Raw genomic sequence first — 24,329 nt, forward strand, 5'->3', positions numbered from 1 at the left:
CAGGTTTTTGAATTCTAAAGGCGCCATTGTCTCAGCCCGCACTTCTCCGCATCGGCATTACTCGGCACTCGCAGAGTCTGCAGACGGGACCACAATAATACCGTACATTGGACTTCATATTTTTCCTCACTTTGATGGATCAGAAACCAGGTCAGACTATTATTGTTTAACTTAGTAAACAGCAATGTTTGTTACTGATTTGCAACTTTTCAGCTGGCCACAGCTACTTACCCACAGACGTTAGCATGTTTGCTAGCACCAGGAGTACTACTAATTATTAGGAACAGTATTGGCAAGGCTATGTCATGCATATTCATTCGTGTATTTACAAGGGAGGGATGGTTCACATTAAAAATCAATATGTCGGTTTTCACATTCATGTGAATCGTCCAGAATTAACCCTGAAGCTCGTTTCCATCTGCAGCCCCTGAGCAGGCTTTTTGTGGTCATAAAACTATCCATACAAAAACTGACATCGATAAACTATGCAACAAGACAAGTAGACATCGTACAGGAGACGGAACAATTGTTCGACGTTTTAATGGTGGCCGCACTCGCCGAGACACGTGTGTTTGACTCTGAACAGAGTGATTTGGTTTGCTTGTCCTTCATATCTCGTCCGCCGTACATCTACAAAACGCTGAATTTTCGAATCATATAATGTCAAATCATATAGTCAATGCCTGAACTGTTGTGCCCGATGTCGGTGGTTTTCAACAAGTAGTCCGGGGACCCCCAGTTGTCCTTGAGCGAATTCCAGGTGGTCCCCAGCTAAATGGAGAGTTGCTAACCCAAACTGACCCTTCTAGATTCTTTAGCTCTTGACCCTTCTAGATCTTTAACTCTTGAGGTTTTATTGCACAACCAAGAGTCCACTTGTGTTATATTGTATCTCTTTATTTGCCTCAAAGGATGCAAGCTGTCAGGGTGAAGTGTCTCCACAGGCAGAAGTCCATTTGCTATGAAGGGCAACTGACCTTCAATTCATTTTTGGAGTGTGGTGAGTGAAACAAATTGCACATGGAATAGAATTGTCATCTACCAAATAGTGTATTTTGACTGCAGCCCCCATCTATAAATATGTTGTTCCAGGGGCCCTGAGAAAGATTTGAGTTGAAAATGTTTGCTTTAAAAAATTATATTTAGACAAATATTTGCACAAATTTTAATGCTTTTTCAAAAATGGCAGTTGTACGAGCTCACAAAACAGCACTCAGTGGTGCACTACAAGCTTGTATATCTGCTAATATTGATATTCAAACAGTTTTCTGAAAAGAACAACAAAAAAGTCTTATGTTTTTGTATCAGTGGCGCTCAATATTTCATGTCAAGGATCCCCCAAAATTATATGTCTTTGGCCGCAGACCCCCATCTGAATATCTGTTGTTTCAGGGACAGAAGCAAAGATTTGTGTTACAAATGTTGACTGTGAAAGATTTTAGGCACCTTTTCAAGATTCTTGAAAAAATATCAGATCTGCAAGCTCATAGTGCACTACTCGGGGGCAGACTTTGCGCTTGTAGATCTTCTATTTTTCAACAGTTAAAGCATGACGCTATAATGCTTAAAACACCAAGAGGTGTTCCCGCCCAAAATGGGTTAATGGTTAAAGTGGTTTGAATTATAGTGACACAGATGCATGGCCTTTAATAATAATAAAATAAATACATTGCAGTCAGATTCATCAATGTTGTGCAATCTTGTTTTGTCTGCAGTTTCCAAGAAATTTGCAATTCCAATCTTGGATTTAAAAGTCTATGACGATCTGAACACTGAGGTTGATGAGTAGGCGTTTACGTTTCTTGTGAATAAACCACACCTGGGTGTGCTTGAGGTGCGTTTACCTCAAGGCTCACATCCTGAAGGTGTGGCACTTATTACTCGGAGTCATATAATGCACACAGTCCTTGCTAACCTAGAATGTGAAGTATTTTTGCACTTCAAAATGCTCTTTGTTTCAAAACACCCAATGTAATGCAACATGGATCCATCCTCATCGAACATAATCTTTTTCCATTCTACGTGTTGCAAATGATCCCCTCTTGCTGATAGTATCACACCTGGACTGCTAGATTCAGCAAGCCCCTCAAGCCACTCCATTGCCAGCTCCAGAAGCTCCTTTCTCAGCTCCAGTGTGGAAAACGAGGGGGACTCTGATGACGTCATCATTTTGCAGCCAAGTCCTGCCCGAAGTAACAGAGCTGACCAGACTCGTCTCGCTCAGGTGAGCCTTGATGACTGTTTGAAATCGAGATGCTGATTCTGATAAGGGGGAAAAGCCCATGTCCAGTTTTGAAGTAAAGGGGGGATGGTGGCCACTCACTTATTCTCGTGCCTTCATATTGTCATTTTGACTCAGCCCCCTTCGTGTTGCAACCTGAGATTGACAGAATAGTCGTTTACCTTCTCCCACTTCGATGATTGAAAGGATTCTGAAGGAGAAACCTGGAGGGGAGAGGATCATGAATGAGCATGCTCAGACAAAAAGTCTGACAGATTCTCGGAGACGTGACATGGTGAAGATACTGGTGGCACACATGGCCAGTGAACATGGGTATGACGGCATGATGAACATGAGCACCCAATGTACACTTTTTGTTTTAATTGGTGCAGACCAAGAGCCTTTTTTTGCAGAAGGCATCAGGAAACAATACTTTTGTTTGTATCTTGTGTGTGTGTGTGTGTGTGTGTGTGTGTGTGTGTGTGTACCCTGTAGGGCAAGTCCTTCAAGGCGTGTCAAAGAGGAATGTGCAATGGGCATCACTGCCTTGTTCCCTTATCTGGCAGACCCCCAGGGCAATTTGGGCCATGTAAGTAGATAAAACAAGTCTGTAATTGCTCAAAATAGGACTGTTGAGTGCATTGTAAACAACATATTATTGAACATTTCTGGATTCTGAGCTTTCTCCTAGTTCAGCACTGCAGATGTCAGAGCCTTTGACTCCTAGTTCAGCACTGCAGATGTCAGAGCCTTTGACTCCTAGTTTTGCACTGCAGATGTCAGAGCCTTTGACTCCTAGTTTTGCACTGCAGATGTCAGAGCCTTTGACTCCTAGTTCAGCACTGCAGATGTCAGAGCCTTTGACTCCTAGTTCAGCACTGCAGATGTCAGAGCCTTTGACTCCTAGTTCAGCACTGCAGATGTCAGAGCCTTTGACTCCTAGTTCAGCACTGCAGATGTCATAGCCTTTGACTCCTAGTTCAGCACTGCAGATGTCAGAGCCTTTGACTCCTAGTTCAGCACTGCAGATGTCAGACCCTTTGACCTTGATTTTAGCAGTTCTTCAAGAAGGGTGCGTGTTTTTTCATTTTAAGGAGAAAATAAAAGAAGAAAAAGTTATTATGTGAACAGTGCAAAGAATGCTTTTTTGCTCCAGTGGTGACAAATAAGACTGGGGCTCTGCTGTGATTTAAGTAATTTCATTTATAAACAATATAAACCAAAAAAAATTCCATAAATTAGAAAATAAGTGTTAAAAAAGTAGTGACATTGGCTGATCTACAAGCTCACAATGCTGTGAGATTGTAGATCTTATGTTTTCACTAGTTTGGGTCTTGGGCAAACATCTAGATGCATCCTGCAACTGGAAAGTGTCGCAGCAGTATGTGTGGTTCCAACACTTCCAGGTGGTCCAGATGCTGGCGACAGAACCCCTTTCAGCGAGGAAAAGCAGCTAACCACAGAAACCCAGTGTCATGAGGCCATCGCACTGATTGTAAAGGACCACACTAGTCCTTGCATGTGTTTGTTTCATCTCAGTGAAATATTCTAAATGTGTATTGTTTACATTCCATTTTATTAACAAATATAAACTCTCAAAGTTATTAATTAATGCTTCTATTTTTGTGTGTGTGTTTTAAAATAGTTGGTAGGTGAAGTTGTGAGTGACTCCTGTATGTGTAGGACTGTTGTATGGATTTGGGGGATTGAATTTTGTCCTCTGAGTGACACCGTAGCTCCACAAGAGGGAGAGACAGGTAAAGGTAACCCAACAGGAGTTGGTAATGAGGAGGCTGCTTTGTTTGAGCCTGGGCCACAAAGGTTTGATCTCCAGGCTCCAGCGTAACTTCTGCTTCATTTGCACAGAAAAGAACATTGACGCCTGTTTAAACAGAAGAAAAGATTAAAAGTATTGAAGCATCCTTGGTGAGCGCAGTGAGGTATGTTTGTTTATCTTGAAACATTGTATTATTGCAACATTGTGAGTTTGGATCAGTGTGCATGGAACACTTTGTTTGAAGGAATGTTTGGTTGATGTTGTAATATTATGGACAAAATTATGAAGATTGTACTGTGTTCCATGTGTGACATGTAGAGCGGGCTCAGGTGAGCCCCTGCATGGTTTCTCCCTCTCTTTGTTTCCCTCCTCCCTCTCCTGCTCTTAGGAAAGATCCAGGAGGACGCTGGCTGCTTCCTGTTCTGCCCTCCCACCTGACATCTGGGAGAAGAGTTGATTGGAGCCTGGTTGCCCCTCCACCTGGCTGGTTCCAGGGAGGCCTCTTTATCAGCCACTCCCCTGCTTTGTTCTGGGTCTCTCTCTCTCTCTGGCGGCCTGCTGAGCAACATACTCTGAGAAACCACTTTGTAAGATCAACTTATTTGGAAGTGGGAGGTGGTCGGTTGAGGTTAGATTGGGGTACCCCACACCTTACATCACGTAGTCTTCTTTTGTATACCACACTAGTTTATGGGTTGGTGCCATCCTTGTACGTTTTTGACAACCTTGATGAGTTAGACGGGCAGGCCTTTTGCTACTTGTGTTTCTTGTGTCAGGAAGATTTCAGTTAGGCCTTGTTTTGATATGTTAAGTTAATTTGTTTGGCACAATCCCCTCACGGCCTACCTTCCCTCCCACTTTGTACACAACTCTTGTTCTTTTGATCACCCCTTTGTGAAATAAATAATTCTTGCACTTATAATTTTCCACTTGGCTGTTTGTGTTATTCCTTGTGTTGCCGCAAGGAACGTAACATACTGTGAAGACTGTATGGTGACTTGTTTGTTTTATGTTTTGTATACTCTGACACAGTTTTCACGGTGCTCTGGTGAACGTGACGACGCTGCTCTCACTAAAATAAAAGACGCCTTAGGCATCAGTCGAGACTCTCTTTGGGGATCCAAGGGTTGCTACACTGATGAAGCATACAACTGATGAGGTAATCATGAAGGAGAAGATGAAACAGACCTTCACCCATCGCCAAGCAATGGTTCACAATCCAGTGAAGTCCTCTGAAATATTCACCACCTTTCCAAGACTTCCTGACATCGCAGGAATGGTGTGTGGCTCTTGAAATGAAACATAACTAACCCTTTTACAGCTGAAGCCGATTCTAAAAAAAAAGGCTTCTAAATCCTGTTTTCTGAAAAAACTTTCTGTCAGGGGTTCTCAAACCATTCCATGACAAGGACACCAAAAATGATGTGTAATTGGCCACGACCCCCATCTGAAAATGTTGTTTCAGGTCCCCCCAGAAGCAAAGATATGAATTCAAAACGTGTGCCCTCAAAGAATCTATCAAAGATTTGTGCCACCTTTTCACTATTAGATCCACGTGAACTTGTATCATGTATATGCTTGACTTATAAGTACACATGAGTTCAAAGTGTCATGAACAGATAATACATAAGACAACAGAAAAACACTTCCTATCAATCTCAGCAACAGAAAGCATTTCCTGAAGCCACCTCTTGAAACATGGAGCCCTCCAGTTTAATAATTTGAATTCTTTAGCTGCAACCATGCCTGCTTGTAGAGCCTGTTTTTGAAAAGGAGGAAGAGTCCTCGTCCTGTCAGAGCAACCAAATACAGCAAAGTTCCAGTCTTGTTTGGAAAACCAATCCAATATATCCCACCAGAAGTTACTGAGAACAGGACAGTGCCAGAAGAAGTGTGCCATCGATCCTTCAGCACTACGACATCCATCATACGTGGGAGAAACAGATCCAAATATCTGACTAAGCCCAATTTTGGAAAAATGAAGTATACGCAAGACTTTGAATTGAATCAGTCTGTATCTCGAATCGATGGAACATTCCTGTACACTGACCAGGCTTTCCTCCCACAGTGCCTCTGACACTGGGACGTCCAGTTCTTTGGCCCAGGCCTCCCTGAGAGGACTGGCGTCTACTGGAATCAAAGGCAGTGACCAAGCGAGAAATCAAATGTTGGGAGTTCCACGTGAGAGAAGTAAATCTTCAAAGATGTTGCTCTTTGGTTTAATGGTGAACTCTGGAATATCCTCGCACACAATGATGCCAAAGTGTGTCTGAGGAAGGAGGTGTTCAGATTGGAGCTGAAGGAATGAAGCAGATTTGTTATCAACCATCTTCTCCAGTGGAACAGAGTCCTCTCTTCCTCCATTCCAGAAGCACACTGTCCATCATCGCTGGCTTGAACAAATGGTTCTATGATACAGGTGTGTGGATTGACACATCTGACATTCCAAGCAATTGTTTAATAAGATTCCAGATCTTCAGAGGGTTTCAAAGAATAAAGTTATGACCAAGTCATTTGTCAGCAGGCTGCGCTCCCCAGTAAAGCAGTGCAGGAAGAGAGGTCCCTGAAACTGACACAGACTGGATTTTCAGCCGGGACGGGGAGACAGCAGACCAGTCATCGCCAGGGGAGCCCCACTGTCCAGTTTTCTGATGAATCGTCCCTACTTGAAAGGGCTCAAGAATACACAAGTGGTATTCCTCTTGGTTTGACCATTTATTTTGAAGGGACCAATTTGGAGCAGGTAAGAGTCCTAGGATGGACAAGGAAATAAAAGGGTATATTTCAGTTCCAAGAATAATTTACATTTCCCTTCAACATGAGCAAAATTATGCTAATTATGCAGAGCCCAATTTACTTGTAAACAATACTTTTCTATTTACAATTTACACATTCGCACCATCGCATTCAAGTTTGACTATGAAGGAGGAGGCTAGTCATGCAATATGGACAGAATGATCATCAGAAATCCATGAAACAATGTTTCCAGGATCACTACATAAGGCTTGGCCTGGTCTAAGCTACTTTGTGATCTATATTATTATGATTATGATTGTTGTTATTATTATTATTATTGTTATTATTGTGATTATGATTATGATGATGATGATGATGATGATTGTTATCATTATTATTATTATTATTGCTATTATTATTGTTATTATTGTTATTATGATTCTGATGATGATGATGATGATTATTGTTATTATCATTATTATTATTATTGCTATTATTATTGTTATTATTGTTATTATGATTCTGATTATTGTTATGATTATTATTATTATTAGGATTATAATTATTATTGTAATTGTTATTATTATTGTTATGATTATGATTGTTATTGTTATTATTATTGTTGGTGTTGTCAAGCATTAGCCAAATTAGCCACACACTATGAAACAATACATCATCATCATAGTCCTTTGAATTAGATGACACTTCATTGAATGCCTGCAGACTAGCACACACTATCAGACTACATTCCCCATAATCCTCTGCGACATCAGGAAACAAATTGGTGTGCTGTTTTCAAACTCTTGTTTCCAACTAAACAGCCAACAGCAACAGATGCACTTTGTGACACACATTGAGAACATGACCGCTGCATCAGTGGACTATGGACGACATCAAGTTGATTCAAATGTCTTCATTTTAAATTCACCAAGCAAACGCTCCACACTGGTGATGGGTGGATGAGGCGTCATGAAGCGTCATGAAGCGTCATGAAGCGTGTCGACACAATGACACACTGTGTTGATACTGTGTCACTGAATACTGACACCTGCTGGACTTTAAACTTCCCTGCAGGCTTGACAGACTGAACTGACACTGATTTGATGACCTGGTGTACACAATAATGTCATTGAAGTCTTTGCGTTCATATTGGATCATTCCATGTCTTTAAACAATGTGAAGATGTATCTTAATGTGAAAATCTAAGTGAAAATGTTGGTAATGAGGACGCTTGAGGACTTTTACAAATTTTTATTTCAAAAAATTCGTTTTTCTGACATTTTAAAATTAAGTCTGTTACGTTTTTTTGATAAAACTTCTCCAGCTGTCGAAAACACGGCACAGATGAGGCTGGAGTGCAAAGAAATTGTAGGGACAGCTGGTAGAGGTTTGGACAGATTGTCTTTTGGTTGGCCCAGTAACTCACTGGATCCTGGGCCCTGGAAGTACTGCCCTCTGCCAGGTATCTCTGCACCTCCTGGAAGGCATCAGCTGTGGCACTTTTTGTCTGCCTGCCCACTTCCATGTCCAAATGTTGTCAAAGGTTATCTCAAAAACAACAAACTGGCATTTTAGGACATGATTTCCCACAACAACAAACAATGCAGGTTCCTGTGGACCAAACAGCAGCTAAGAAGGTAGTGTTGGTGTCTCTGTTCCTCTCAAGAAGCACACAACTGTTGACAGAAGGCTTGGCTTTCCAAGACAACACACTCACACTGGTGTGGTAGCCCTGAGTGTCGTGACTGAACAACCATCAGTCTTAGACTGTTAAAGAGGCTAAGAGAGGACACTTGTCAGACATTATTGTGTCTGATCGCCACAACCCACGTGTGCTATTTAAAACCATTGACTCTGCTCTGAATGCCCCACAGCCTGTCTGCCTGGAAGCACCCACTGAAATGTGCAATGACTTCCTGCACTTTTTCATTGACAAGGTTGTTATCAGGAGGGCTCTCATCTCAGCTCCTGCCGCTGACCCCTCTGCTTCTGTCCGTTGCCCGGCTGTGTTCGATAAGTTTGAGCCTGTGACTTTGTCATTTTTAAAGATGTGGTTGGCCACATGAAGCCATCAGGTTCCCCTCATGATTCTGTCCCTCCTCATTTTTAAAAGAGGTTTTCCCCAGTATGGGGCAGTCAGTTCTGGGCGTTAGTAACAGCAGTCTGTCTTCTGGTGTTGTCCCCATTAGTTTTAAACATGCAGTAGTGCAACCACTGCTTACGAAACCTGGCCTTGACAGCACTGTATTGGCTAACTTTAGGCCCATCTCTAAGTTGCCTTTTATTTCTAAGGTCTTGGAGAAAGTTGTGTCTGCTCAACTGAAGTCTTTTCTGGATGAGCATGATATTCTGGAGGTTTTCCAGTCAGGTTTTAAGACTCTGCATAGCACAGAGTCAGCACTGCTTAGGGTCTTCAATGACATCCTCCTGGCAAACGACTGTGGAGATGATGTGATTCTTGTCCTGCTGGACCAAACTGCTGCCTTTGATACAGTGGATCACAATATTTTATTATCTCGGTTGCAGCACCTAGTGGGCATTTGTGGTAGTGCTCTGCGGTGGTTTAGGTCCTATCTGACAGACAGAACTCTGTGTGTAAGCTTTGCTGGTTCTGAATCTTCCCCTGCTCCTCAGTCATTTGGGGTTCCACAGGGCTCAATTTTAGGGCCTCTCCTTTTTTCATTGTATGTACTTCCTCTGGGCTCCATTCTCATCAGCATGGCATCTCTTTTCACTGCTATGCTGGTGACAGTCAGATAGATGTGCCACTAAAGAAGAAAGATGCTCTCTCAATCAAGCCACTTCTGTTATGTCTTGATGACATTAAAGCCTGGATGGCCCTAAACTTTTTCAATTTTAACGAGAAGAAAACTGAAGTGATGGTGTTTGGTCCCAGTGGCTCCTGTGAACCTCCCCCTATTGACTTGGGCCCCTTGGCTCTGTATGTGAAGCCAAATGTTTCAAACTTGGGTTTAAGATGGACAGGGATTTCAAACTAGATCGTCAAATAGGTGCAGTGGTGAAGTCCAGCTTCTTTCATCTGAGGCTGTTAGCAAAAGTGAAGCCCTTTCTTGCAGGAGAGCATTTTGAGACTGTGATTCATGCCTTCATCACTTCTCGGCTTGATGATTGCAGTGCTCTTTACTTTGGAATCAGCCAGTCCTCCCTCTCACGTCTCCAGTTGGTACAAAATGCTGCTGCTCGACTTTTAACCGGAGCAGGAAGAAGGAGCCCATCGTTCTGGCCTCCCTCCACTGGCTGCCTGTGCACTTCAGGGTTCATTTTAAGATTCTTTTATTTGTTTTTAAATCCTTAAATGGTCTGGCCCCCCTTACCTCTCTGAGCTGCTTCACCCTCGTGCTCCTGCTCGGTGCCTCAGGTCAGCTGACCAGCTGCTCCTGGAGATACCGAGGTCTAAGCGGAAGCTCAGAGGGGACAGAGCCTTTTCTGTTGCTGCTCCCAAATGATGGAACGATCTGCCTTTGCACCTCAGACAGGCTTCTTCACTGTCCATTTTTAAAACTAATCTTAAAACCTATTTTTATTCCTTGGCTTTTGACCCAGCATGAGACTTTGCTCCTGTTTTAGTATTTTTATTGTTCTTCACTTGATTATTATGTTTTATGACTATTTATGTACAGCACTTTGTTTTCAGCTGTGGTTGTTTTTAAAGTGCTTTATGAATAAAGTTGAGTTGAGTCTTAGTTTTCAAAGACCTTCTGCCCTTGGAGGAGAGTTTTAGGCCTTCCTGGTGTTGCTGGACAGGCGGAGCAGGGACAGAGCAAAGCTGTGGTTTCTAAGAATGGAGAAAGTCCCTGACAACATGACGCTTGGGCCCAGAGTTCAAATACTGAACCTTTCCTTCAAGTATCTCTACATCAGTTCCTTTGTTCCACATCAAAACCACTGTTTTGGCAGTCCAACACTTCATCGGACAGTTGTATAAAACAACGCTGCATTCCTACTTTGCCAGGTTGCCTTGAATGTGGCGTCACTTCCTGTTCTGACACTCTGCTGCTTTTTCAACATTTTTAACAAGAAATGTTTGTTCACAATTCACTGAAACGACTGTTCAATGCCACACATTTACAGACCTTTGTGTTTCCTTGAAGGTTCATGTTGGAACACTGAACGTAGTAAAACCTGTTCTTTAATGGGAAATCCCTGTAGATGAAGTGGAACATTCCAGAACTTCACTTTAACACACTCCAATTCCAGAGCTTCTGTTTGAATGGAGCTGTTGTTCATGGATTTTGATGGACGATGCTTGGTTTTCCATTGTCCAATGAATGTTTGACCCTTCCAGTCCTCTAAAGTGATGGACTAATACTGGCAAGATGCAGAAATCCTCTATTGTTCAAAGCACAGATTCTGTGTTGATACATTGTTGTAGTTTTTATACTTGGAGAAACCAGAATCTGACAGGAAATCACTGTAGAAAGTTGGCTCAGTTCCAGAAAGTAACAACTCAGTAGCTTCACTTGACAGTGACGGACCTTAAACTGGGCTATTTTGATGGACTCCGCTTGCTTTTCCACTGTCAAATGAACTTTTCTAATGGGAAATTCCTGCTCATAGACTGGTTTGTTTCATAAAAGAACCAGTAAGAGCCCTGAACTGAGAGAAGAACCTGAAAGGTCCTTGTTCTTCATGTGTTTTCCATGATGGGCCTGTTTTCCTGCAGTTGAAAGCACATTTCTCAACACTAAATGGACTGTAATTTCATCAGTTTGGACTGGGAAAGCTGCTGGGTATTTTTACAGTTTCTTCCATGGAATTTTGTGGAACAGTTCATGACTGTAATTGGACGGTACCGTCTGGAAACGCTGCTGCCAGACTTTTGACCCTTTTTTTACAGTGCAGTAAAGACCCAGGCCGTTAGACCTGTCCAGCCTCACACCATCTGGAGGTGTTGGTGCTGAATGGGCTTGTTCAGTGAACCCTTGGGGCTCCATCCACCAAAACCTGTCCACGTGGTCTCGGCCCCACTAGGACCAGGTCCTGTGAGTTTCAACTCTCTATGTACCAGGGCCCAGGAGCTGGAGGGCTCCTGAATCAGCAGTGTTGGTTTAGGTTGAGGGACAGAGTTGCTGAAGTTGGGGTTTTTGAATGTAGACACCGAGAGGACGGTCTCCAGTGACCTTTGACCTTGACAGAGGCCTTCCCACACCTGTTCTGGTTTGACCTGATTTGGGCTCTAGAGAGAGGAGAGGACAGGAGAGGAGAGAGAGGAGAGGAGAGGAGAGGAGAGAGAGGAGAGAGAGGAGAGGAGAGAGAGGAGAGGAGAGGAGAGAGGAGAGGAGAGAGAGAGGAGAGGAGAGAGAGAGAGAGAGGAGAGGAGAGAGAGGAGAGTAGAGGAGAGGAGAGAGAGGAGGAGAGAGAGGAGGAGAGGAGAGAGAGAGGAGAGGAGAATAGAGGAGAGAGACGAGGAGAGGAGAGGAGAGAGGAGAGGGGAGGAGAGGCCTCCATGTGGCTCATGGATCCCTGCATGGAGAGACCGTCCCTTCTCCTTCTCTGTGTCCACAAAGCCACGGCGGTGGAACCAAAGGTCTCCAATGTGCAGGGTCCTTGACAAAGTGGGGCTTCATGGTGGTGGACTGATGGCTCTACCTGCTGCTACAACACAGGCTTGGGATTTCTCCTCTGGAGCACACAAGGTTGAGGTGGGTTTTCTAGCCCAGCCTGGAAGGCTCTCACACACTCGCCAGAATTCAGTTTCTTTGATGTGTCCTGAGATCAAAGACAGAATTCTAGGATCAAATACACTGGGAAAGCCCCCTGATGACATCATTAGGAATCTGACTTGGATCTGGTCCTCACCTGAGCCGGTTTCGTTGCAGCTCCTGGTTTTTGCGACTGCACTCGTGGACACATTCAAAGATTTCTCAGTTTTCCACAGCGCCTGACCTTCAGGTCTGAGAGGACTGATGGATGGTGGTTCCTCTCTACTGAGCTGCTGGTTCCTGCCATGACAGGAATTCTACCAGTTGGTAAAGGGAGCTGTCAGCTGGGGACAAACCTGACTTCTGCTCAGCTCCACTGATGCTCCACCCCAGGAAGAAGGTAGGAAGTTCCACCAAGGAACCTGACAAGGTGAACCTGAGAGGGGAACCTTTTCAGGTGATGACATCATGAAGCTCCCTGAGAGAAGGACGAGTAGAGGGAGGGCACTTTGAGGAGCTAGAATATCAAACCTGTTCCAGTTCTAAACAATTCTTGGCTCTACTCCATGACTCCATGTATCTTGTTTGATATATTTGATGTCTTCAGTATGAATCTCCAAAGTAGAAGGTAGTCCAAATAAAGGACACCACTGAAGAAGAGGGTGTCCTCACTTCTGAGCGGTAGTGAGTGGCTGCTCTGTCCATGTCCTGTTTTGAAAGTACTATTTATTTAGTGGCTTTAGGGGCAGACAACAAAAACAGCATCCCATTTTTAAAGTGTTGCATCGTGAGGTGTAGAGGTCCCAGGTGGAGGGAGGACTGCTACCCACAGTTCTCTGTGCTGCCTTGACCCCCCCCCCCCCCCCGCTGAGCCTTCTGTTCAGCAGCCTGTAGCTGCCGTGCCACACGGTGCTGAGGCCCTGCCTCAGTTGTAGAGAGCAACACTCCAAGAGCCAGGATCCAAAAGGGTAACAGCTCACCTTCACTATCTTTGTCCAACAGAACTCCCACCAGCTTCGGGTGGTGGACCAGGCCCCCAGCTCTGGCTGTGATGGAGTTCTGTGGCCCTGATGGTGTCCACTTGTTTCCAGGCCAGACCAGGCTACCAGGAGACATGTGTGGAAACAGGGAAAGGGTGGTCCACCACCCATTCTCCTAACCCAAACCCAACCCCCACTGAGGAAGCAGCGTGTGATCCCAACCCACTTAACGGCCGCACCTTTGCACCTCCCTGCTGGATTTGTAGGCATGGCTTGTGACCAGGACATGGATGAATCCTAAGGGTTCCTTCCAGTGTCACTGCAGGCAGCATTGCAGAAACACATCAAAACAGGATTACAGTTCAATAGCAGGGATTTTCAGGGAGTTCAAGGTGCTGGGGAGAAGTGGGGTCCCAAGAACTGAAGGACTGTGCACCCCCTTTCTCCTCCTCAGACAGGTCTTTGCCCTCCTTCCCAACCAATTTTGTTGGGTTTTTCTTTTGATCTTTTGTTGTGAAAGTGCCTTTAGTCGTTTGTTTTATTGATCCTTTCATTTAAAAGCACTTTTAGTTGTTTGTTTTGAACTAATGAGCACATTTTTACTCCTAATTTCTAATATCATGTTGAATTGGTGATGTAACTGTTTAATGTGTGTTTTTAATATTGACAAATGTTTATGTACTCAAATAAATGTTCTTCCTTCATTTCACTACGTTCTCTGTCCTCTTTGATCCTCCTAATGACTCACTGATTTATCCTTCTATGGTTCTGGTTCTATCAGTTCTAAAATACAGTCTCCAACAGACAGAACCAGAGACCTGCGTGTGCTCCAGAGTCCCTCTGCTTCTCCAGCTCCCAGGTTCTCTACCTTCTTTTCTCAGGCTGCTTGTCATTGCCTGGACCAGGACCCAGGATCTCCATGAGGTGCAGACACCATGCTGGTGGTTCAGCTGGGGAACCCTCCTTTCCCCCTATGACACTCATCAAACTGCCTTCAATCCTGTCAACAAACTCTCTTAGAAAGTGATGTTTCTCTTTTTTCAAGATGGTGTTTCTTGACCAGCACCTTTTCAAGTCTCTGAAAGTGGTGGGAACTCACTGACAGGTGCATCAAGAAAGGATCCTCTCACCACATGGCAACGCGCTTTCCCCTGAAATGGAGGTCCCATGAAGGACTTTAGGTAGGAATGATGTGGTGTGGTGGAAGGTGAGAACTGGGATGCTGCATGTAAAAGGTACTCCTGAGGCTGGAGGTGTCACCCTTAACACTGGAGGGCCTCTTGCCACAGTTGGGGGAGCTGGGAAAGTTTCCGGAGGTCCACATTTACAGGGAATGAACAGGGGTGCTAACGTTGCTGCAGGAACACCTCATTCCAGCCGTAGTGAACGGGCTCCAGTGTGGCAAATGTTGACCGCTCTTAGTTGGTGACAGCAGCTGATTATTGCTGGAAAGGTGAGCTTGGAAGCTTTCCTCTGATGGTGACAGGTTTGATGGGGGGGGGGGGGGGGGTGACCAACTGTGTCAGGTGAGAGATGAACCCCCCAGAGCGGTCAGGTTTTGTGTCATGTTAGATTAATTTGAACCAGGATTGCCTTCTCTGACTCTGTCATTGTCAAACAATGCACGGCCTCCCATCAACTTCATAAAAACCCATGAATGGGTATTTTAATGTGTGTCAGTATGTGTTTTACACACACACACACTCACACACACTCACACACACACACTCACACACACACACACACACACACACGTGAAGGACAGGTACCGTTTCTGTTCTCAGCTCCCTAAGAGTCCATGTGACTCACCCCTTCATAAAGGTGAAGTCTTATTTCACAAAAACTGCGGGGGAGCCTTCCAGTTCTGAGGTTAGCACCCCAATATCGGAAAAAAAGTGAAACACTGAAGACAAATCTCAAGAAGAACCTTTGTCCCTTCCCTCCCCAGACGGCAATGTCACGTCCATGCCCTAGCGGTGTTCTTGGTTGGCCTTGTGTCTGTCTTGTCTCCTGGCTCCCGCTTTTATATTGAAATTGAACTCTGCTCTCATTTCTGGTAACTACTATGTATGGTATTATTATGGTATTATGGTAGCTACATTGATGTAGTGAGAGTTGCTACTAATTTCAAAATGAAGTATTGTGATGAATGTTGCTACTAACCTAAGAAATGATGCGACAGTGATGTAGTGAGAGTTGCTACGATCCTCCAAATGATGCTACAGTAATGTAGTGAGAGTTGCTACAAACCCAAGAAATGATGCGACAGTGATGTAGTGAGAGTTGCTACGATCCTCCAAATGATGCTACAGTGATGTTGTGAGAGTTGCCAAAAATCTCAAAATGATGCGACAGTGATGTAATGAGAGTTGCTACTAACCTGAGAAGTGATGCAACAGTAATGACATGAGTAATGAGTCATGTCGTGAGAGTTGCTAACCTAAAAATGATGTTGACAGTAATGTAGTGAGAGTTGCTACTAATCTCAAAATGATGCTAAAGTGATGTAGTGAGAGTTGCTTAAAACCTTAAAATGATGCTACATTGATGTAATTAGAGTTGCTACTCATGTCAAAATGATGCTACAGTGATGTAGTGAGAGTTGCTTCTAATTTCAAAATGATGCAAAAGTGATATAATGAGAGTTGCTACTAACCTCAGAAATGATGCTACAGTGATGTAGTGAGAGTTGCTACTAATCTCAAAATGATGCTACAGTGATGTAGTGAGAGTTGCTACTAACCTCAGAAATGATGCTACAGTGATGTAGTGAGAGTTGCTACTAATCTCAAAATGATGCTACAGTGATGTAGTGAGAGTTGCTACTAACCTCAGAAATGATGCTACAGTGATGTAGTGAGAGTTGCTACTAATCTCAAAATGATGCTACAGTGATGTAGTGAGAGTTGCTACTAACCTAAGAAATGATGCTACAGTGATGTAGTGAGAGTTGCTAGTAATCTCAAAATGATGCTAAAGTGATGGAATGAGAGTTTCTTCTCACCGAAGAAATGATGCTACAGTAATGTGGTGAGAGTTGCTCCGAACCTCAAAATGATGTGACAGTGATGGAATGAGAGTTGCTACAAACCTAAGAAATGATGCTACAGTAATGTGGTGAGAGTTGCTCCGAACCTCAAAATAATGTGACAGTGATGGAATGAGAGTTGCTACAAACCTAAGAAATGATGCTACAGTCATGCAGTGAGAGTTGCGACTCCACTCAAAATGATGATTACAGTGAATATGAGAGTTGCTAATCATCTCAAAATGATGTTAAAGTAATGTAATGAGAGTTGCTACTAATGTCAAAATGATGCTAAAGTGATATAATGAGAGTTGCTACTAACCTCAGAAACGATGCTCCAGTGATGCAGTGAGAGTTGCTTAAAACATAAAAATGATGCTACAGTAATGTAGTGAGAGTTGCTACTCATGTCAAAATGATGCTAAAGTGATGTAGTGAGAGTTGCTTCTAATTTCAAAATGATGCAAAAGTGATATAATGAGAGTTGCTACTAACCTCAGAAATGATGCTACAGTGATGTAGTGAGAGTTGCTACTAATTTCAAAATGATGCTAAAGTGATGTCATGAGAGTTGCTACTAACCTAAGAAATGATGCTACCGTGATGTGGTAAGAGTTGCTACTAACCTCAAAATGATGCTACAGTAATGAAATGAGAGTTTCTACTAATTTCAAAATGATGCTACAGTATTGTAGTGAGAGTTGCTGCTAATTTCAAAATGATGCTACAGTGATGTAGTGAGAGTTGCTACTAATTTCAAAATGATGCGACAGTGATGTAATGAGAGTTGCTACTAATTTCAAAATGATGCTAAAGTGATGTAATGAGAGTTGCTACTAATTTCAAAATGATGCTACAGAGATGTAGTGAGAGTTGCTACTAATTTCAAAATGATGCTAAAGTGATGTCATGAGAGTTGCTACTGACCTCAGAAATGATGCGACAGTAATGTAGTGAGAGTTGCTACTAATTTCAAAATGATGCTACAGTGATGTAATGAGAGTTGCTACTAATTTCAAAATGATGCTACAGAGATGTAGTGAGAGTTGCTACTAATTTCAAAATGATGCTAAAGTGATGTCATGAGAGTTGCTACTAACCTCAAAATGATGCTCCCGTGATGTGGTGAGAGTTGCTACTAACCTCAAAATGATGCTAAAGTGATGTAATGAGAGTTGCTACTAATCTCAAAATGATGCTACAGTGATGTTATGAGATTGCTACTAACCTAAGAAATGATGCTACAGTGATGTAGTGAGAGTTGCTAGTAATCTCAAAATGATGCTAAAGTGATGGAATGAGAGTTTCTTCTCACCTCAGAAATGATGCGACAGTAATATGGTGAGAGTTGCTACTAACCTCAGAAATGATGCTACAGTGATGTAGTGAGAGTTGCTACTAATCTCAAAATGATGCTACAGTGATGTTATGAGATTGCTACTAACCTCAAAATGATGCTACAGTGATGTAGTGAGAGTTGCTAGTAATCTCAAAATGATGCTAAAGTGATGGAATGAGAGTTTCTTCTCACCGAAGAAATGATGCTACAGTAATGTGGTGAGAGTTGCTCCGAACCTCAAAATAATATGACAGTGATGGAATGAGAGTTGCTACAAACCTAAGAAATGATGCTACAGTCATGTAGTGAGAGTTGCGACTCCACTCAAAATGATGATTACAGTGAATATGAGAGTTGCTAATCATCTCAAAATGATGTTAAAGTAATGTAATGAGAGTTGCTACTAATGTCAAAATGATGCTAAAGTGATATAATGAGAGTTGCTACTAACCTCAGAAACGATGCTCCAGTGATGCAGTGAGAGTTGCTTAAAACATAAAAATGATGCTACAGTAATGTAGTGAGAGTTGCTACTAATGTCAAAATAATGCTAAAGTGATGTAATTACAGTTGCTACTAACCTCAGAAATGATGCGACAGTGATGTGGTCAGAGTTGCTCCTATGCTAAAATGATGCTGAAAGTGATGTAGTGAGAGTTGCTACTAACCTCAAAATTATGCTACAGTGATGTGGTGAGAGTTGCTACGAACCTCAAAATAATGCTGAAAATAATGTAGAAAGAGTTGCTACAAACCTCAAAATGACGCTCCAGTGATGTAGTGAGAGTTGCGAAAAACCTCAAAATGATGCTGACAGTGATTTGGTGAGAGTTGCAACGAACCTCAAAATGATGCTGACAGTCATGTAGTGAGAGTTGCTACTAACCTAAAAATGATGCTACAGTGTTGTACTGAGAGTTGCTAACAATATCAAAATGATGCTGCAGTGTTGTACTGAGAGTTGCTACTATGCTAAAATGATGCTGACAGTGATGTAATGAGAGTTGCTACTAATTTCAAAAAGATGCGAAAGTGATGGAATAAGAGTTGCTACGAACCTAAGAAATTATGCTTCAGTGATGTGGTGAGAGTTGCTACTATGCTCAAAATGATGCTACAGTGATGTAGTGAGAGTTGCTACTATGCTCAAAATGATGCTGACAGTGCTGTAATGAGAGTTGCTCCGGACCTAAAAATAATGCTGAAAATAATGTAGAAAGAGTTGCTAAAAATCTCAAAATGATGCTACAGTGATGTAGTGAGAGTTGCTACGAACCTCAAAATGATGCTAAAGTGATGTCATGAGAGTTGCTTCTAATTTCAAAATGATGTGAAAGTGATGTAATTTGAGTTGCTACGAACCGAAGAAATGATGCGAAAGTGATGTCATGAGAGTTGCAACAAACATAAGAAATGATGCTTCAGTGATGTGGAGAGAGTTGCGACTAACCTAAGAAATGATGCTCCAGTGATGTAGTGAGAAATGCTACGAATCTCAAAATTATGCTACAGTGATGTAGTAAGAGTTGCTTCTAACCTCAAAATGATGCTACAGTGATGTAATGGGAGTTGCTACCATGCTCAAAATGATGCAACAGTAATGTAGCGAGAGTTGCTACGAACCTCAAAATGATGCTACTGTAATGTCGTGAGAGTTGCTACGATCCTCAAAATGACGCTACAGTAATGTAGTGAGAGTTGCGAAAAACCTCAAAATGATGCTGACAGTGATTTGGTGAGAGTTGCAACGAACCTCAAAATGATGCTGACAGTCATGTAGTGAGAGTTGCTACGAACCTAAAAATGATGCTACAGTGTTGTACTGAGAGTTGCTACGAACCGAAGAAATGATGCGAAAGTGATGTCATGAGAGTTGCTACAAACATAAGAAATGATGCTTCAGTGATGTGGAGAGAGTTGCTACTAACCTAAGAAATGATGCTCCAGTGATGTAGTGAGAAATGCTACAAATCTCAAAATTATGCTACAGTGATATGGTAAGAGTTGCTTCTAACCTCAAAATGATGCTACAGTGATGTAATGGGAGTTGCTACCATGCTCAAAATGATGCTAAAGTAATGTCGTGAGAGTTGCTACGAACCTCAAAATGATGCTACAGTAATGTAGCGAGAGTTGCTACGAACCTCAAAATGATGCGACTGTAACGTCGTGAGAGTTGCTACGATCCTCAAAATAATGCTACAGTAATGTAGTGAGAGTTGCTCAAAACATCAAAATGATGCTCCAGTGATGTCGTAAGAGTTCCTAGTAATGTAATGAGAGTTGCTACTATCCTCCAAATGATGCTACAGTCATGTAGTGAGAGTTGCTAAAAATCTCAAAATGATGCTATTGTGATGTCGTGAGAGTTGCTTAAAACCTTAAAATGATGCTGACAGTCACGTAGTGAGAGTTGCTACTATCCTCACAATGATGCTACAGAGATGTAGTGAGAGTTGCTAAAAATCTCAAAAATGATGCGACAGTGATGTAGTGAGAGTTGCTTGCAATCTCAAAATGATGCGACAGTGATGTGGTGAGAGTTGCTACTATCCTCCAAATGATGCTCCAGTGACGTCGTGAGAGTTGCTTACAATCTAAAAATGATGCGACAGTGATGTGGTGAGAGTTGCTACTATCCTCCAAATGATGCTACAGTGATGTAGTGAGAGTTGCTCCGAACCTCAAATTGATACTCCAGTGATGCAGTCAGAGTTGCTTCAAACCTTAAAATGATGTGACAGTGATGTGGTTAGAGTTGCTACTATCCTCCAAATGATGCTACAGTGATGGAGTGAGAGTTTCTCAAAATGATGCGACAGTGATGTGGTGAGAGTTTCTGAAAAATCTCAAAATGATGCGACAGTGATGTGGTAAGAGTTGCTACGATCCTCCACATGATGCTACAGTGATGGAGTGAGAGTTCCTCCAAATGATGCTACAGTGATGTAGTGAGAGTTGCGTACAATCTCAAAATGATGCCGACAGTGATGTGGTGAGAATTGCGAAAAACCTCAAAATGATGCTCCAGTGATGGAGTAAGGGTTGCTAACAATCTCAAAATGATGCCGACAGTGATGTGGTGAGAATTGCGGAAAACCTCAAAATTATGCTCCAGTGATGTAGTAAGAGTTGCTACAAACCTAAGAAATGATGCTACAGTAATGTAGAGAGAGTTGCTACGATCCTAAAAATGATGCTAAAGTAATGTATTAAGTTGCTAAAAACCTCAAAATGATGCTACAGTGATGTAGTGAGAGTTGCTACTATCCTCCAAATGATGTTCCAGTGATGCAGTGAGAGTTGCTGCTATCCTCAAAATGATGCTACAGTGTTGTTGTAAGAGTTGCTTAAAATCTCAAAATGATGCTACAGTGATGTAGTGAGAGCTGCTAAAAACCTCAAAATGATTCCACAGTGATGTAGTGAGAGTTGCTACGAACCTCAAAATGATGCTGACAGTCATGTAGTGAGAGTTGTTACGAATTTCAAAATGATGCGACAGTGATGTAGTGAGAGTTGCAACGATCCTCCAAATGATGCTACAGTGATGTAATGGGAGTTGCTACCATGCTCAAAATGATGCTAAAGTAATGTCGTGAGAGTTGCTACGAACCTCAAAATGATGCTACAGTAATGTAGCGAGAGTTGCTACGAACCTCAAAATGATGCTACTGTAATGTCGTGAGAGTTGCTACGATCCTCAAAATAATGCTACAGTAATGTAGTGAGAGTTGCTCAAAACATCAAAATGATGCTCCAGTGATGTCGTAAGAGTTCCCAGTAATGTAGTGAGAGTTGCTACTATCCTCCAAATGATGCTACAGTCATGTAGTGACAGTTGCTAAAAATCTCAAAATGATGCTATTGTGATGTCGTGAGAGTTACTTAAAACCTTAAAAGGATGCTGACAGTCACGTAGTGAGAGTTGCTACTATCCTCACAATGATGCTACAGAGATGTAGTGAGAGTTGCTAAAAATCTCAAAAATGATGCTACAGTGATGTAGTGAGAGTTGCTTAAAACCTTAAAATGATGCTGACAGTCATGTAGTGAGAGTTGCTACTATCCTCCAAATGATGCGACAGTGATCTAGTGAGAGTTGCTACTATCCTCAAAATGATGCTCCAGTGACGTAGTGAGAGTTGCTTAAAACCTTAAAATGATGCTGACAGTCACGTAGTGAGAGTTGCTACTATCCTCACAATGATGCTACAGAGATGTAGTGAGAGTTGCTTAAAACCTTAAAATGATGCTGACAGTCATGTAGTGAGAGTTGCTACTATCCTCCAAATGATGCGACAGTGATCTAGTGAGAGTTGCTACTATCCTCAAAATGATGCTCCAGTGACGTAGTGAGAGTTGCTTAAAACCTTAAAATGATGCTGACAGTCACGTAGTGAGAGTTGCTACTATCCTCACAATGATGCTACAGAGATGTAGTGAGAGTTGCTAAAAATCTCAAAAATGATGCTACAGTGATGTAGTGAGAGTTGCTTGCAATCTCAAAATGATATGACAGTGATGTAGTGAAAGTTGCTACTATCCTCAAAATGATGCTCCAGTGACGTCGTGAGAGTTGCTACTAACCTCACAATGATGCTACAGAGATGTAGTGAGAGTTGCTAAAAATCTCAAAAATGATGCTACAGTGATGTAGTGAGAGTTGCTTGCAATCTCAAAATGATATGACAGTGATGTAGTGAAAGTTGCTACTACCCTCAAAATGATGCTCCAGTGACGTCGTGAGAGTTGCTTACAATCTAAAAATGATGCGACAGTGATGTGGTGAGAGTTGCTACTATCCTCCAAATGATGCTACAGTGATGTAGTGAGAGTTGCTCCGAACGTCAAATTGATACTCCAGTGATGCAGTCAGAGTTGCTTCAAACCTTAAAATGATGTGACAGTGATGTGGTTAGAGTTGCTACTATCCTCCAAATGATGCTACAGTGATGGAGTGAGAGTTTCTCAAAATGATGCGACAGTGATGTGGTGAGAGTTTCTGAAAAATCTCAAAATGATGCGACAGTGATGTGGTAAGAGTTGCTACTATCCTCTAAATGATGCTACAGTGATGGAGTGAGAGTTCCTCCAAATGATGCTACAGTGATGTAGTGAGAGTTGTGTACAATCTCAAAATGATGCCGACAGTGATGTGGTGAGAATTGCGAAAAACCTCAAAATGATGCTCCAGTGATGGAGTAAGAGTTGCTAAAAATCTCAAAATGATGCGACAGTGATGTTGTGAGAGTTGCTAAAAATCTCAAAATTATGCTGACAGTCACATAGTGAGATTTGTTACTATCCTCAAAATGATGCTACAGTGTTGTAGTAAGAGTTGCTAAAAACCTCCAAATGATGCAACAGTGATGTAGTGAGAGTTGCTTAAAACCTTAAAATGATGCTTACAGTCACGTAGTGAGAGTTGCTTAAAATCTCAGAATGATGCTACAGTGATGTGGTGAGAGTTGCTACGATCCTTAAAATGATGCTACAGTGTTGTAGTAAGAGTTGCTAAAAACCTCCAAATGATGCAACAGTCATGCAGTGAGAGTTGCTTACAATCTCAAAATGATGCTCCAGTGATGTAGTGAGAGTTGCTAAAAATCTCAAAATGATGCTAAAGTGATGTAGTAAGAGTTGCTAAAAACCTCAAAATGATGCTACAGTAATGTAGTGAGAGTTGCTACGATCCTTAAAATGATGCTACAGTGTTGTAGTAAGAGTTGCTAAAAACCTCCAAATGATGCTACAGTGATGTGGTGAGAGTTGCTTACAATCTCAAAATGACACGACAGTGATGTAGTGAGAGTTGCTAAAAATCTCAAAATTATGCTGACAGTCACATAGTGAGATTTGTTACTATCCTCAAAATGATGCTATGGTGATGTCGTGAGAGTTGCTTAAAACCTTAAAATGATGCTTACAGTCACGTAGTGAGAGTTGCTACTATCCTCACAATGATGCTACAGTGATGTGGTGAGAGTTTCTTAAAATCTCAAAATGATGCTACAGTGATGTAGTGAGAGTTTCTTAAAATCTCAAAATGATGCTACATTGATGTGGTGAGAGTTTCTGAAAAATCTCAAAATGATGCGACAGTGATGTGGTAAGAGTTGCTACTATCCTCCACATGATGCTACAGTGATGGAGTGAGAGTTTCTCCAAATGAGTTGGTTAGAGTTGAGTGGTTAAAGCTGCCTCAGCTGCTTTGAGACAGAGAACAGAGAACAAGCTAAGAGATCTGAAACCAGTCAAATATGCTTTTCTGTGTGCAGACCAGTGAGGGGCATGGAAGGGTATTTTACCACCAACACAGAACCCAGACTTTAGTCATGTGATGAGATGGAGACTCTGGTGATGAAGGTAATGGACAAAATGTGAATTGAAAGAGAACACGTTCAAAAATACCAACTAAACCAAATAAATGAACAAAGAAGCAGCACAAATGACCATTTCTTCTGCACAAATTTACTGGAATTAGACTGCATTTTGGTCAGTGAGTAGATGAACGAGTGGGTGGAGCCATCCAGAGAGATTTTTTGACCTTCACCCTGAGGTGGGTGGAGCCATCCAGAGAGA

The 24,329-nt window shown here is 42.2% G+C and overlaps 2 long non-coding RNA genes across 2 annotated transcripts; both read left to right on the forward strand.

Moving 5' to 3' along the window:
* The first annotated feature begins 424 nt into the window (after positions 1–424).
* On the forward strand, positions 425–2,867 carry LOC147260890 (uncharacterized). The gene is made up of 4 exons (XR_015116021.1): positions 425–1,000; positions 2,053–2,224; positions 2,429–2,554; positions 2,717–2,867. It is a non-coding gene; the product is annotated as an uncharacterized LOC147260890 (long non-coding RNA).
* A 2,214-nt stretch (positions 2,868–5,081) lies between these two features.
* Positions 5,082–6,804, forward strand: LOC147260891 (uncharacterized). The gene is made up of 3 exons (XR_015116022.1): positions 5,082–5,157; positions 6,067–6,417; positions 6,523–6,804. It is a non-coding gene; the product is annotated as an uncharacterized LOC147260891 (long non-coding RNA).
* The last annotated feature ends 17,525 nt before the right edge of the window (positions 6,805–24,329 follow it).

The sequence above is a fragment of the Aulostomus chinensis genome, chromosome 5 (genome assembly GCF_037954235.1).
Source record: "Aulostomus chinensis isolate RoL2024-O1b breed Wild chromosome 5, RoL_Achi_v1.0, whole genome shotgun sequence".
Taxonomy (NCBI): domain Eukaryota; kingdom Metazoa; phylum Chordata; class Actinopteri; order Syngnathiformes; family Aulostomidae; genus Aulostomus; species Aulostomus chinensis.